Source organism: Vicugna pacos, chromosome 5 (assembly GCF_048564905.1).
Source record: "Vicugna pacos chromosome 5, VicPac4, whole genome shotgun sequence".
NCBI lineage: Eukaryota > Metazoa > Chordata > Mammalia > Artiodactyla > Camelidae > Vicugna > Vicugna pacos.
Window position 1 is genome coordinate 69,512,054 of NC_132991.1, and position 15,517 is coordinate 69,527,570.

The 15,517-nt window shown below is 38.3% G+C and overlaps 1 protein-coding gene and 1 non-coding gene across 8 annotated transcripts in view; one reads left to right on the top strand and one right to left on the bottom strand.

Moving 5' to 3' along the window:
• TRAK2 (trafficking kinesin protein 2) overlaps nucleotides 1-15,517 on the top strand; it is a 55,575-nt gene that overhangs the window by 762 nt on the left and 39,296 nt on the right. Inside the window, exons 2-3 of one of the 7 annotated variants that reach the window (XM_072961464.1) lie at nucleotides 8-274; nucleotides 14,117-14,168. The exons of 1 other annotated variant lie outside the window; for it this stretch is intronic. The gene's annotated coding sequence lies outside the window, so the exon portion shown is untranslated. Of the gene's footprint in view, nucleotides 1-7; nucleotides 468-14,116; nucleotides 14,169-15,517 lie in introns of those variants that run through there. 5 more of the 7 variants (XM_006205182.4, XM_072961465.1, XM_015240036.3 and 2 more) reach the window with 5 other exon arrangements.
• Nucleotides 8,533-8,605, bottom strand: TRNAA-AGC (transfer RNA alanine (anticodon AGC)). Its single transcript has one exon. It is a non-coding gene; the product is annotated as a tRNA-Ala (tRNA).

Here is a 15,517-nt window from a genome sequence, read left to right on the forward strand (position 1 = left end):
TTCCCAGTAGGTCTTGCGTTGGGGCCGTGGAGGCTGCTGGGAGAGCGGGTCTCCTCCTCTCTTTCCCAATTGTGCGGCTGCTGTCATTGACCCGACGTCGCTGCAAAACCGAAGTCGCCAAGTGATGATGTTGTGAAGTCTCTCGCCCGTCCCTGCCACGCCCGGGCAATTACTGGCAGCGGCGGCCGCTTCGGCTGCTGCTCTCAGGCTGCCGCCGCTTTAGTCTTCTTCCTGAGAGAGCGCCGGCGGAGGACGGAGGTAGCAGGGCCATCCTGTGAGTAATCTTCCCGCGCACGACCCGAACTTGCCCTTGCCATCTTCCCTTGAAGGCAGAGGAGACTGTCCGCGCCGCGCTCCTCCGGGTCCTCGGAGGACACGCGCGGACACCGGAGCCGGAGCCGGGTACGGGAGGGCTGGATCCTTTCCGGGTCCCCACCCTGAGGTGGGAAGCCGGTTGTTTCCCAAGTGTAAGTGAGAAGTGATGGGCGTTGGGCTCTGGCCTCTGGGTTCACCCCCAGCTGTACCCCTGAGGATTGGCAGCATCCTTTCCTCTGCCGGACAGCATCCACCTGCTGTCCCAGCCCTGAGCGATGAGTGACTTTAGTGTCTGGACGTTAAACCTTAAGCTTCGGTCACCCTCTGTGATGTGAACGAGAGGAGAGGGTATTGGAAACAGTTCTTTCTATGTTGAGTTGGGCTTTTCCTGCGATTGATTTTGAACCAGACACGGCTGACGTTAGTTTCAAGAGTAAGTAATGGATATTGGCAGATGTCCCTTTAATACCAGCATAAAAATGATCTCTCAAACACTTAAAAGATTTATGGGTCATTATAATAGTGGTGAACTCAGTTACTTGCCCACGAGCCTTTTATTTAAACCTGCAGTTTCTGCGCTGGAAACTAACTTTCCACTGGGAATTCATCAAGCTAGAATGGACTATAGGAATAAAGTGAAATGGACGATTTCTTTTTAAAAAAATCTATTTCAGTAATTTTTTTTTCCGACCTTCAAATCTTTGCTGTAGAATTAGAAATCTGAGCTACAGTGATCTCCAAATAGCATGTTAATGGTGGTGATGTGACACTTCAGGAGAAATTGTGAAGGACATTTGGTGGTGAGAAAGCACAGGGGTGAAAACACTAGATCATCTCAGCAGTTATTCCAGCTTTCTGCTTTTAAAATTAAGTAATGTTCAACAAGTCTCAGACATTCAGAAAACACATACTATAGGAAAGACCATGATTTATTATTTTACAGATTCTTATTCATATGATGATAGGGGTTAGAAAGACTGATATTTGAGTCCTTTCAATCAGCCAGGCATCTCAGCTGTGAACTCCACATACATTCCATCAGTTGTTCACTATAATAACCCTGTTGCGTAATCTGAGGCTCAAAAACTTTGCTTATGTAACAAGTGGAGATTCATACCTAGATCTAGCTTATTTCAAAGTTACAAGTCACATAACTTGTACCTAGTTCAGAAATGACTGACCTTAAAGGTTGGATGATCAAAAAGCATTTTCTAGCATTATTTCCTGATATGGGATCCCACTACATACCTTGGACTTCTAGAATAAGTTCTGAACCCCTGCTTTAGTACCTTTTTTTGAACCAGTTCTCTCTGGTTGCAGTTCTCATCCTCCACAGAGCTGCTCATTAAGACCCTAAAAGCCCATTACAAATCCACTTGTTTACTTCTGTAAGCCATTATAGGATCAGCCTTTCATCTCAAAGGACTTTCCAGTTCAAAAGGTTAGTAGTTCAGTAATTGAAAATATGAGCCAAGAAGTGTTATTCCGTCCTGGAAATGGTTAACATCCATAGTCACAAAGAGTAGAAAAACTTGTTTCTTAAGATTTTTACTTCAATACACAAAATATGTTAAACACCAATATAAGGAATGAGACAGATGATAATAAGTAATTTCATGTTCATTTTGATCTTTGTTTATATCATCTACCAGTTTTTGAACCTCTTTAGTTACAAGCCTATTAAGTTGGTAAGAAATCTGAGGCATTAAGGTAATATTCACATTTAAAATAACTTAGTAATTGAAGGAACTAAAGTACTCATGATTTCCAGTCATATTTGTTTGAATCTGCAGTGATCATATAATAGGAAACATTTTGTAATACTTACTATGTATTAGATCCCTGTCTAAAGGTTTTACCTATATGAACTTATCCTCGCAGTAGCATTATGAGGTATTTTTAGAGATAAGCAACTGAAGCAGAGGTTAAGTTAACATAGCCAAGGTGATTCAGCTACTAAGTGGTGGAACTGTGTGTCAAACCCAGGCAGTCTTAGAATCTTCACTCTAATATTTATTGAGCACCTACTGTGTACCAACCCTACAACTGGATGCTTTTATTATTATTAAGTCATTTATGTTTATAACTACATTATGTAGAATAGAAAGTCAGCACTTAGTGACTTGCCCAAAGTCACAGGATATGTCAATGGTGGAGCCAGGATCTGAACTCATGCTTGCCTTTCTTCAAAGTCCACATTCTTTCTTCTACTTTCTGTAAATAATCAAATCTTTAGTAAATACCTTCAATGGGACAGATGCTGTGCTGAGTACTAGAGATTTAGTCTCTGCTCTTAAGGAATACAGTCTAAAAAAGGAAAGAGACAATTGGGATAGTGTGTTAATATGATTGCAGCGTACAGAAGTACTATGGGAACAGAGACAGGGCAGTGCCATCTGCCTGGGATGGGAAGGCTAGGGCCGGTCTTGGAAAAACAAACAGGAATTAGCTTGGCCAAAGAAAAGGGGAAGGGATTGTTGTGGACTGAACTGTGTTTCTCCAAAATTTGTAAATTGAAGCCCTAACCCCTCTTACCTCAGAATGTGACTATATTTGGAGACAGGGCCTGTAAAGAGGTAATTAAGTTAAAACGAGGCTTTAGGATATGTTATAATCCATCCTAACTGGTATTCTTATAAGAAGAGGAACTTTGGACACAAAGAGAGACACCAGGGATGTGTGCCCAGAGGTTAAAAAAAAAACATGTAAGGACACATTGAGAAGGCAGCCATCTGCAAGCCTCAGGAGAAACCAAACTTGCTGACACTTTGATCTTGGACTTTCAGCCTCCAGAACTATGAGAAAATAAATTTCTTGTTGTTTAAGCTACCCAGTCTGTGGTATTTTGTTTTGGTGGCCCTAGTAAACTAGTAGAGAAATGTTCTAGCAAAAGGAATGACATACAAAAACCTTTGAGGTGTGGCTGGGTAATTAGGTTTCATGATAAGAAGTGTTGAGAAGGGAGAAGATATAGCTCAGTGGTAGAGTACGCGTTTACATGCACGAGGTCTTGGGTTCAATCCCCAGGAACTTTATTAAATAAATACATTAAATTTTTTTTTTAGAAAGAAAGAAATGTTGAGAGATGAAGCTGGAGACTAGACTGGGGCCATATTAGGATGATTTTTGTATGAGATGCAAAGGATTTTAAACTTTATTCTAAGGGGGATGGAATGGATAGGATTTGTAGCAGTGGGAAAACATTAAGTCTGCATTTTAGAAAGATACTCTGTGAGCCGTGGGAGGATGGATTAAAACAGGTAAGACTGGAGGCAAGGAGATCCGTTAGGTGTCTTGTTGCCACAGGAAGCCGAACTAAATATTTTCTCAGAATATTGAAATGTCAAACTAAAATGAACCATTGTTAACACAAGGAAGATTTTAAAGGGCACAGCTAACCCTTAGGGCATACATAAGAAGTTTTAAAAAGAACTTGTATATACCTGTTTTGTACCTAGAGATTGGTTTTGCTTTTGACATTTTGCTTTCCATAAATAAATATTTACTCAGATATTACAACATATTCACTATTTTTTCACTGCATTTAATAGGCACTTTTATGGTGCTTATGCTATTCTAAGCCATTTTGTCTGACAACCTTATGAAATGTCTACTTTTATTATCTCCGTTTTATACATAAAGATATTAAAACAGAGAGATTAAGTAACTTGCCCATGGACACATAGCAAATAAATGGCAATATTAAAATTCAGACCCAAGCAGTCTGTCTTCAGAGTCTATACTCTTAGCCATTATACTATACTGTCGCCATATATTATTTATCAACATCTTCAACTCCCTATGAAAGGAGGAGGAAGGAAAACAAAAGTAAATTGGGTATGTTTGCCATAGGGAGTATGCAGTTTATCAGAGGAGATAAAGAACAATTATAAGGTTTAAAAAAAGTGTTTTAGAGAAAAATGAACAGTGTTGAGAGTCAATGTTTACTTTGAGTTGAGGCTTCTGGGAAAGCTTGGTGGGAAAAGAGGCATTAAACTGGGGTGTGAGGAATGTCTAGTCTGGACTTTGGATATGTAGAAGGGGGAGAGGGCATTAAAGGTAGAAGACATCTCATGAACAGATTTATAAGATTAGGAATCTCCTGGTGTGTCTAGGGAACTAGTAAATACAATCCTTTGTTTCAGCTGGACTGTATTGTATGTTTGGGGAAGCCAGTTTGGGAGCGGTGGGGTGGACGACAGCTAATGTCTGGGAAAGAGGGAGTGAGGGGCAAGGAAAATTGTGAGGTTTTTAAGCCAAATGACTGAGGTGTATACTAGAAGTAATTATCTTTTCGGAGAGGATAAATCAAGTTCATCTAGTCCCAATTTAACAAGTCCTATTTCACTGTCTCACAAATCTCACCCATCCCTCCTACTGTTTCCATTTATCTAGTTTATGCCTTTATTACAGTAATCCAAGCATAATGTGATAAAATTTCTTAATTATTTTTCTGTCTCTAATCTCTCCATTCCTGAAATTTATCCTGTATTCTGACTCTAGATTTATTTTGCAAATATCACTTTCCACTTAGAAACTGGTTCCCTGTGGAATCAAGTGCACAGTTCTTAATCTGAACTAGTCCAATGTAAAGCTCCAAGTACCTTCCCCATAATCAACTCCGATTTAAGTTGCTCTGTACACTGCTGCCAAACTGGCTCTGTCTGCTGTTTGCTTTGGAGCCTCTTTTTCCTTCTTTGTCCTTAACTACCAGACACCTCCATTCTCACCATTGAAATCTTTCCATCCTTGAGGAACCCTATGTTCCTTGAGGGACCCTGTATTAAATCTTACTGAAGGCAGGCCACTTCAGTTAGAAAAGAAATCCCCCCTCACTGACTACAGAACAGTTCTGTTCTAATACTCATTAAATCCTTATTTTTTATCTGGTAGTGTTATATCCTTAGACTTCTTAGATCATTAAATCTTAGATCTCATCTAGTTCATGGGGCTCATTAGAACTCTTTCCATTAGATTTTAGATTTCTTAGATCTTTATGTTCTCTTAAGACAGAGGCTGTTGCATACTACTTTATATCTCTCTTTAGTACTTTTAGTTTAATTCAAGAGGCATTTATTGAAAGCTGTTCAATAAGCAGCTGGTTGACTAGTTGTTAATTGAGATTATCTTATTGAAATTTCTTTTATAACTGCCTCCTTAATATGTAATGTTCCAACTTTATTGCTAGCTTTACTACTGACTCATGTAACCTTGGGGACATTCTGTTTCACTACACCCTGTATTATGGTTTATTCATGCTAGAAAATGAGCATACAAAGTCTACCCGTGGTATAGAAGTGGAACTAATTCATATTGTAAAGATCATTGAGACCTTTGACGCTTATCCATACATCTCTGTCAGTTTGCCAGACTTTGAGTTCTTTCTTTTTAGAAAGCTTTCTGGCAAGTCATAAAGAGGGAAGGAATGGTTTAAATAAAATAGGGTCCAATTTAAGAGTGTTACACTCTGTTGTATAACAATAGAGGCGATCGTTACGCGTGTTAATGGTGAAAGAATTCACCCACCAGTTCAGTTAGTAGTTCATTTCAACAAAAAAATGTATTGAGTTGCTTGAGCTCCTGCCATTATATTTACATTCTGATCAGCAAGGAGGAGGAAAGGGAGAAGACAGCACCTTTCCTCTTTCTTTCTGGAAGAGGACTTCCAGGAAGTAAATTGTAATGTGTGTTGTGAAAGAAATATTAGATGCTGAGATAGAAAATAAAAGTGGCAGAAAAGGCTGCTTCAGATCAGGTGGACTGGTAACCTCTCCCGGAGGATGGCATTTCAGCTGAGACCTGAAGGGTGAGGAGTAGTTGCCATATAAAGAACAAGAGGGAAGAGTATTCTGGTAGAGAGAACAGTTACAAAGGCCCAAGACAGGAGACAATGTGATGAGAAGTGGAAAGAAATGACAGAAGGCCTGTGGCTGAGTCTGAGCGAGGAGGGGAGGGAGGAGAAGTAATCAGAGGCCAGATGAGGCTGGACCTTACAAGCTATGATTTGAGGTGTGGATTTTATTCTAGATATTATGGATTTCCTTGAATTTTTTAAAAAGGAGTTTAGTTTTAAAAACTTTATTGTTGTTGCCTTATGGAGAGTAGAGAGGCAATTAAACTTGAAGTCTGTTAGGAGATTTTTCATATTCTAAGAGATTATGATGGCTTGAATTAGGATAATAGAAGAGGGGATAAAGAGAAGTGGGTACATTTGAGATATATATTGCTATTAGACTGTACAGGATTTGACAGAGGATTGGATGTGGCAAGGTGAGAGAAAGGAGGCAGCTGCTGTTCAGTGGATCAGTTCAGGGGATTATAATCAGCCTGTGAGAAATCTGAGTGGAGCTCAGGAAGAAGTCTGGTCTGAAGAGCCAGACTGGGAGATTGGGATTTATTAACACTAAAGAGATGATTTAATCTGTGGTAGTTGCTGGTTTGCACAAAGGGGAATGAAAAACAGCAACAATAAAAAAACATAGTCACAATTGGAACTCTGGGAAACACCAACATTAAAGGATCAAAGGGAGGGAGCTGGGTGATCCAAAGAAGGGGCTTAAGAAAGAGCATCCATTGTAAGTTGTAGGCTCCAGAAGAGCCCTGGGAGGAAAGTTTTAGTAGAGAGTGGTCAATAATATGGAAGCAGACATGACATAAGATAATGGCCATGAAGGTATGATTGAATTGGTCAGCAGGGACTATTGGTGACTGAAGGGAAAGTGGTTTCAGAAAAATCAGATTGCAGTGGGGTTGAGGTATGAATGGGAGATGAGGAAAAGAGAATGAGAGTAAATACTCTTTGAGGAAGTTTGGCTGAGGACAGAGGGCAGCAGCTAGAGGGGAACCCAGGGTCTTGGGGAAGGGAGACTTAAAATTTTATCTGTTTTCAATAAAATGGAAGACTTTGAGCATGATGATAGTTCAAGGAAGAGGGTGAAGCGAGTGGAATATGGGGATAACCAGTAGAGCAAAGTTTAGGGAAGGCAAGAGCAGAGACTTTAAGCAACATACATTTCATTATTTTTTAACTAGGTGGACATATACACATGGTAGAAAAATTGAAAGGTGTATGATGAAAAATAACTTTCTTTCCCCCTTCTGTCTTCCAGCCACCCAGTTCCCCTTCTTAGAGGATTGCTGTTTGTACTCCCATCAACAAGTATGCAAGTGCATGGTTGAGATTATGTTTTTACTTACTTCTCAGAGTACGAAGAGAAAGCTAGCTGTAGTGTATGGATTTCTGGCGGGAGGAATGAGAGTAAGAGAGATGGAGAACAGACAGGGATTCAGAGATGAGTGAGAAACATATGGTATGGAATTGGCTCAGAAAAGAAGGGCATTAAAGAGGTTATGGGGGTGAGGGGTGGGGGGCATGTCTATGATGTGAGACTCATGGCTGATGAATTTGCAGCAGCCCCTCTTCACATGGTTTTGTGACCTTTTCAGGAGAACTTAACTACTTCTTTATATTTAGAAAGTATGTCAACTTAGAATATGGATTTCTCAAAAATTCATCACTTTTGTAAAGTACATGTTTGGGGTCCAAGTGCCAAAACTCTGCTTTTGGCTCTTAATTGCTTTCAGTCACAGGCATGTTGTGTGGTGCTTTGGGGTTATTCACACCAGTAGTAGAAATCAAAACAAAGGGAAGCTTGTTGGTTAAGAAAGAGCACTCTCTGTCTGAAGGAAGAAAGGAAGAGGAGGAGACTAGAAACCAACTACAGTATTTCTGAGATGGCACTACTATTCCTAAAGCACATAATTTAACAACCTAAAAAAATTTCTTTTCAAACATTCTCATCTTTTTAGCTTGTACTAGGCTAAACCACTGAGTGTACCTTTGTTTTATTTTTTAGTCACAAAATTGAAAGATTACAAATAAGACATTAGTAATTGTGAGGTTTTTTTTAAAGAAGATGCTTGGTCATTTCTTATTTGACGTGGGACTTATTTTAAATGCATTCATAAACAGCTGCAAATGCTCTTAGTGGAAAGCATAATAAAACTAAACAACGAGCCAAAGGTTCAGCTTTAGCTTTCTGACAAAGCTGACAACTAGTTCTTTTTAGCTATTACAAGGAAAATGGGTAGTGTGTTATTGCTTTAAAAAAAATGATAAATTATCCTTTTACCAGCAAACTCTTTTTTTTTAATTTTTTTTAAATTTATTTTTGAGGGGGAGATAGTTAGGCTTATTTATTTTAATTTACTTTTTAATGGAGATACTGGGGATTGAACCCAGGACCTCATGCATGCTAGGCATGCGCTCTACCACTGAGCTATACCCTCCCCCCTACCAGCAAACTCTTATACAGATTTTTTTCATGAAGCAAATACATTTTCTTTTGAATGTTCCATCTTAGCTTGATTTTGTTTTTCAAGGCAAGTCATTTATTGATGTTGGACTGAAATGTATTAATAATCAATTTTGTTCAATTACTTCTGTAATTCAGTGTGCTGACATTTTTAATCTTTAAGCTTGTAGTTGGGCTTGTCTTGAAAGCCTACTATGTGTCAGTTGCTTTAAGACTTCTGGCATCAAGAGTAAGATACTTTGATTCAAGGAGCTCATAGTATAATAAGGAAAAAATTGAGCATATAGTCTCCTGGGGGCATCCAAGTAGGGGAATCAAGAAATATTGATTAAGAAGCAAAGTCAAAAAAAAAAAAAAAGAAGTAAAATCAGAATGAAAAATTTAAAGATTTTCTAAACCGCTTTCTCCATGTTTCCACCATTTTTCTTCATAATGATTAACAGTAAAATTCTCACAAAAGGGACGAGGACCTATACTTTTTTTGGAGACAGTAAAGAAAGGACAGAGTGTACTCATAGCCAGCCTAGGGAAAAGAACACGAGGTGAGAAAAGCTCTTGGCGACAGTGCTGAAGGAAGAGAAGCCAGCTGGCTAAATCCCTATCCTGGAGGGATGAAAGAAGAGGTACTTGAGAAACCAGCCAAGGGCCGAAAAACAGGTCCTGGGGTTCAGTCTCAAGCAGACACCTTCTGGGTTCTCTGATAACCTGGTTATCTGTATTCTCAACCAACAGAAGATTAGAAAAGGGAGAGGCACACTGGCAACTGAGGTTGATAACCTCACAGTGAGTGAGAAAAGAAAATCAGAAGTGGACTTAAAATCTCCAAAAAATTTAGCAATTTGAGACCATTTAGTGTAGGGAGAAAGAGCTCTTTTAAATCCTGGAGCATTTCACCGTAGTCGCCATAATACAGTGATTGCTAGTCATAGTAATGACCCTGAGTCATCAAGTTCTTTTTAGTCTATTCTGAGGACTTCTTTTCCCTTCCCATAGCAGCTTGTTGGAGTTTTCTCCTGACCATGTCTTAATGTTAGGAGGAAAACATCTTACTAACAATGTTTCTAAAATAAGAAAGGGGGCTGGGGGAGAGGGGTTGGGTACAGGTTTCCCTCATCATCAGAAAGTAGAGCGTTCCTGGGAAACCTTTTGGAAAGCCAGCATGGTATAAAGTGAAGCAATTACCTTGGGACACATCTTGCTGACAGATGCACAAAATAAATCAGGATTAAAGCACAGATGGTCACAGACACGTTTCAAAGCTATAGCGGCTTGATGCTGAGATGCTTGATGCTGAGATGCTGAGCGTAGTTCCCTGGGAAGGAGCGTGATGGTGCCCCTCCCGCTGCTCAGGGTGCCCGCTTCCTCTATAACAGTTCTCTGCAAAACAAATGCTTTTTTCATAACATCAAAAATCCCCCTTGGATTTCTTTTAGTTAGCAAAAATAGATACTAATGTAGGTCTTTTGTAAAAGCAAAGTAGTGTAAAGTTCAGTCAACTTTCGAAAAGCAGAGGATATTGGTATTAAAGATTTTGTGGGGTTTTTTTGCCACACTGTTGTCAAACCTATCTCTAGGGGATGTTTTCAACTTCCATGTAACTGATGGGCTTAACTGATATAGCCTTGCATATATGCTCACATTTCTTACTGAAACCCATGAGATCTGCCTATGCAGATCTTTGTAAATTGGGCTAAGAAAGCCTTCAGTTTTCAAATGCTCTAACAGTTTTGTTTCTCATGTAGTTCCGTTTTCTCCCTATTGCAGATTGCAAGGATGTAACTTGCCTACAGATTGATTCATTCATTTAACAGATGTTTATTGAATGTCTGGCGTTTGCAAGATATTAAGATACAGGTAGACTTAATTTATTGGAATAAGGATTTATTTGATTGATATGCCACTTATTTTTAGCAGCCCAGAACAAGTAACAGAATTATACCCAATTTATGATAATACATTTGTATTATTTTCTTGGTGCTGTAGAAGACCCACTGAAAGGCGAAGTCAGACTCAGATTTGGAGTTGTCTTATTAAAGAAAATCATGATAGACATAAAAGCAGAGGTCATTCTGCTTCAGTGTAAATACAGCCAACTTTGGGATCAGATGACTCATTTCTAAAAGCAAATATAAACCACTTAAGAACAAATTGGGGGCTTACTTGCTTTCCTCCCCTTTGTTCAGTAATCAATATATGTTTTTACAAAGTGGAGTGGAGAGAGAGGATTGTGTTAGAGTTATAGCTGAGGCTTTTTCAAACTACACACACTCACTGTCCCCTACACGCCCAGGCTCTTGCCAGTAGAGCTCAGAGGTGAGAGGCCCCAGCTTTGGAAAAACACAGTGTTTGGTTTGATTCTTGGCTTTTACTAGCTTGGGCAAGTTAATTAACATCTAAGCTTTGGTTTCCTTATCTATATAGTGGTGACAATAATAATATGCACATCATGGGTTTGTTGTGAAGATTAAAGCAGATTGTGCGCATCAAGCGTTTAACCCAATGCCTGGCATATAATAAGTGCTCCATCAGTGTTAGCTGTTATTATTAGGAAAGACTGAATATTTCTTCATCATATATTTTTCATTTGAAACACAGAAAGCTCTTGTGTCTATTATCAGTTGTTTACCATTATAAGCCAATTTTCAAAAACTTCTGGAGGGCTAGTTTCATTTGGTATATTCTACAGTAAAGTCATGAATTTAACAGATGTTTGGGGGTTTGCTTTCAGTGTCAAAAGAGCTAGTTTCTGCGCAGGAAAAGTCACAGGGCAGTGGTGTCTCCTCTTCAATTGTTCAGGTCCAGAAACTGAAGTTTTCTCAGTGTGCCCAGGGTTGATCGGGCTTGAGGGAAAAGACATACTGAGCAAACTCACTAAAGAATGATAAATAAGCCAGGATGTCTGCTCTTGATATAGAGTAGAACTGTCAAGTGAACTGCATGTTTTGGTCCCCGTAGTATATTTTTCCCTTGTAGGAAAATGTACATGAGAAACCAAGTTACCAGAAGTTTTTCTTGTGTGTGCCTTTAGAGGTGGAGGACTTTTGAAACATAAGGAACAGTATGCTAAAGGAATGGGGAGGAGTAGGCTGGGAGGCAGTATGCATCCCAAGAGTCACACTGGCTCAGAGTAGAGAGGGCTGAGGCTGGAGGGCTAGGTGGGAAGCCATTGCAGTAGCCAAGGACAGAGAGAAGGGCTTGAAATAAGGCGAGAGCGATAGGCTTGGAAAATAAATTGACAGGAACTGGTGACTGCCTGGAAAGCACGGACTGAGGAGAAGAAAGATAACTCTTAGATTTTTGGCTCTGCTGATCAGATGAATTGATAATATTAACTAATTAGTAAAGCAGGGGAAAAAAACAGATTTCATAGGAAAAGGATAATGATTTCAGTTTAGAATGTGGTGTATTTATGGGATTGATTCTAAGTCAATATGGAGAATTCTAGTTTAAAGCCAAGAAATGCCAATTTGGGCTGAAGATAGACCCTTGAGGGCTAATTATCATGTAATTGGAAATTAAGGCCTTCAAAGGAGATGAGATACCTGAGGAGAGAAAGGAGAGGACCCTGATAAAATCCTGAAGAGCTGGGGATACTAGCTGCTAAAGACAGTTGGATGAAGAGAGTTTCTAAATCTGTACCCATCAAGCTCAGAATCGAATTGTGTCCTGTGTTGCCAATAGCCATGCCCCTCCCCCCAAAGTATCTGTTCTTATTTGATTCCTGAGTTTCACTGGCAAGCCAAAATCATCCACTACATGTCAATTCTCCCTCAAAAATTACCTTGTCTTGAAGTCTTGAAGTTGACTGTGACATCTGGTTTGGAAAACGAGTCTTATATCTAAGCCATGATATAATTGCAATGTCTCTTACCCAGTAGAATTATATTACTTAAATGGTTATATGTCTTAAATATGCAGAATTCTAGGCACATTCTAGAATTATATATGTTTATAAATATGTTTATAATAAATATTCTATCCTGACCAGCACTCATCCCTGTTTTAAGTTATACCCGTTCCTGGTCATATAAGATTGCGTGTCCTGGTGCCACTGATTACTGATCTGAAGAGCTGTCCTGCCTACAGTTTTTCTTTGGGCAGCTTTTGGAAACTTTTACTTCTGAAGACTTTAGGTATTTTAAGTTTAAAACAGCTGAATGATTTAAGATCATCTTAAGCCACCAAAAGCAAGTTTATGTATGATAGTTAGAGGAGGACAGAAATGAGGACACAGATTTTCTACCTCTTCTTGAATTATTTCTGTTTTTAAAATTTGTATTTATCTCACTGCTTTGTGAAAGTGCTGTTTCAAGGGATCTTCTTGGCTATTTGATTTGAAGATAAGTCCCGAAAAACAGATCACACAGAAGTAGTCTTAAGTCTGCCAGCATGATTATTCCTGTTCGGTTTATTTCTTAATCTTCTGTGAAGGGTTTGTAGGTTTTCAGGTGGTGGTGTCTTTTGATTTACACTATTACATTAACATTACCAGTCAACATGAAAGAAAATTCCTTCCGATTTGTTGGGGAAGGATTTATTTGGTTCCAGCAGTATAGTACAGACTTTAGTATCCATGGGATCTATTAGAGAAACTGCCTCTGCTGGAGGTGTTTCCCCCCATTTTTGGTTAAGAGACCAGGAAATCCACAAACTCTATAATGTCATTTACTCTGAATTACTCATTTCTAAATATTTTTTTCTTCTTTTAACCATTACTTTAGTCAAAAGGACATAATTTTCCATTTAAAAAAAGATTTAAAATATAAACCTGTGATGACTTTATTAATATCCTGGAATATAAGTTCTTGACAGGAACTGCTCTTGTCAATGAATATTTTAATGTCTATAACCCAAATGTCAGCTGAATGTTTAATAGCTAAACAGTTGGTTTGAACCTTCAGTTTCATGTTAGAAGGAAGCCAGAACAGTCCCTAAGATTTCTGCAAATTCCTAGTGTTCTTGTGGCCTCTGAGTTACTGCCATCTGGATGTGACTTTTTTCCCTTCCTCTCTCCCTCTCTAGAGGGGGAAAAAAAAACCCAATAGTTCTTTCCCTGGGCTTATGCAGCGCATCAGCCTTCCTTTTGATGCTTCAAGGCATTTCTTTCCACCATAAGTGCCCTTTCCATGTATTTTCCCAAACAAAAAACATTTCTTTTGTAAGAGGAATTCCACTGTTTACTATGTTAAGATGATGAAATGTGTGCCTTGCTAGGTATAATTTGATAATAATAACCCTACCAGTAACTCTTATTTTCTCTATTTATCAAACTTTCAAAAATTTAAATAATTCATACTAAACTCAGTCTCCATTCTTTGAAGAAGTTATAAGAAAACCCTATCTTGAAAAAGCTTTTGCATTGTTAGAATTGATTATACTATGTAGCATTGTGTAGCTCTTTTGCCAGGTGGCACAAAGACAGTGATCTCTTAAAAGGATACAGAATTTCAGATCGACTTTAAATATCAACCTTCCCTTTCTCTTAGAGAACTAAATCAAGACCATTTGGTGAACAAGACAGAAGTCTACCCTTTTGAGGTTTGTATTTGGTATTTTTAAGCTATTTTCTATCCGATTTCCTTTGACTAAACTGTATATGGCATCACTAAATTATTTTTAACTGCCAAATAATAATTCACCATAGTTTTTATATTTCTAAGTCAATTATGATCTTTTATAGAAACAAGTTTGAAAAAATGCGTGATGGGAACGAGGGATAAAACTAGGGTTGTGTAAATAGCATCTACTATCTTTTTTTTTGATACTCACTGTCTCTAGGACATCAAGCAAAATTTGGAATTCCTGTCTAAAAGGAGAGTTTCAAAAAGATGATGTTGATAGTATTTATTTAGCTACTTGTTGCATTTTCTTTAAGAGTTTTGGGTCATTGTTTGATTCTATGGGGGCAAAAATACTATGATTTAGGGTATAGATCAGTAAACTATAGCCTGTGGGCCAAGTCCGGCCAGTTCTATAAGCTAAGAATGTCTTTTTCCAGTTTTAAAGGGTTAAAACACAACAACAACAAAGATAATAATTAACAGAAGCCTTATGTGGCTGCAAAGTCTAAAATATTTACTACTTGGCTTTTTATAAAAAAATTGAGATTCTTGAGTTTTAAAGTGGATGAGCAATTGTTAGAAAGCTACTGATGGAAACTATCAGTGGTTGTATAATTGTATATTCTGAATACTGTGTAATTCATTACAACGTAAATCATATTAAAATGATGGCACAGATTGATAATATGTTGGCATGGAAAGATAAATGAGGAGGCTGCTAAACAGCATGTTAATACTCTATTTCTTAGTAAAGATTTGGGAGGGGGTGGGTATAGCTCAGTGGTAGAGTGCATGTTCAGTATGCAAGAGGTCGTGGATTCAATCCCCAGTACCTCCATTAAAGAAAATATATTAAATAATAAACAAACTTAATTACCCTAGTGAAAGATGCTAAAAGACTACAAGCAGCTTTCATTTGATTGTTCATATTTATCTATCGCCTGAATTTTTTTGAACATATTACTTTATTTATAATGAAAAACAAAGGTGCACGCATGGTATATGTGTGTGTTGTGTTTGTGTGTTTTAAAGAGAAAGAGAAACTGAATGGAAATTTCGGTTTCACTTGTGGCTGATTTTTACCAAATGATAAATAGGTTCATTTAAGGAACGTAATTTATTTGATACTACTTTTAAACTCTTGTCGTCTCTGAACATTTAAGCACTTTTCCTTTCAAAACTTTTACCAGATAACCAAACACCTGAAGATGTCAAAACTGAGGCTTATCTTCGCTTAGTTCTTATTTTTGTTTTTAACCATTTCTTTGGTTGAAATCTAAATACACTGCTTTAGAGCAGCTAGGTAGTAATATAAAAGTGACGTGG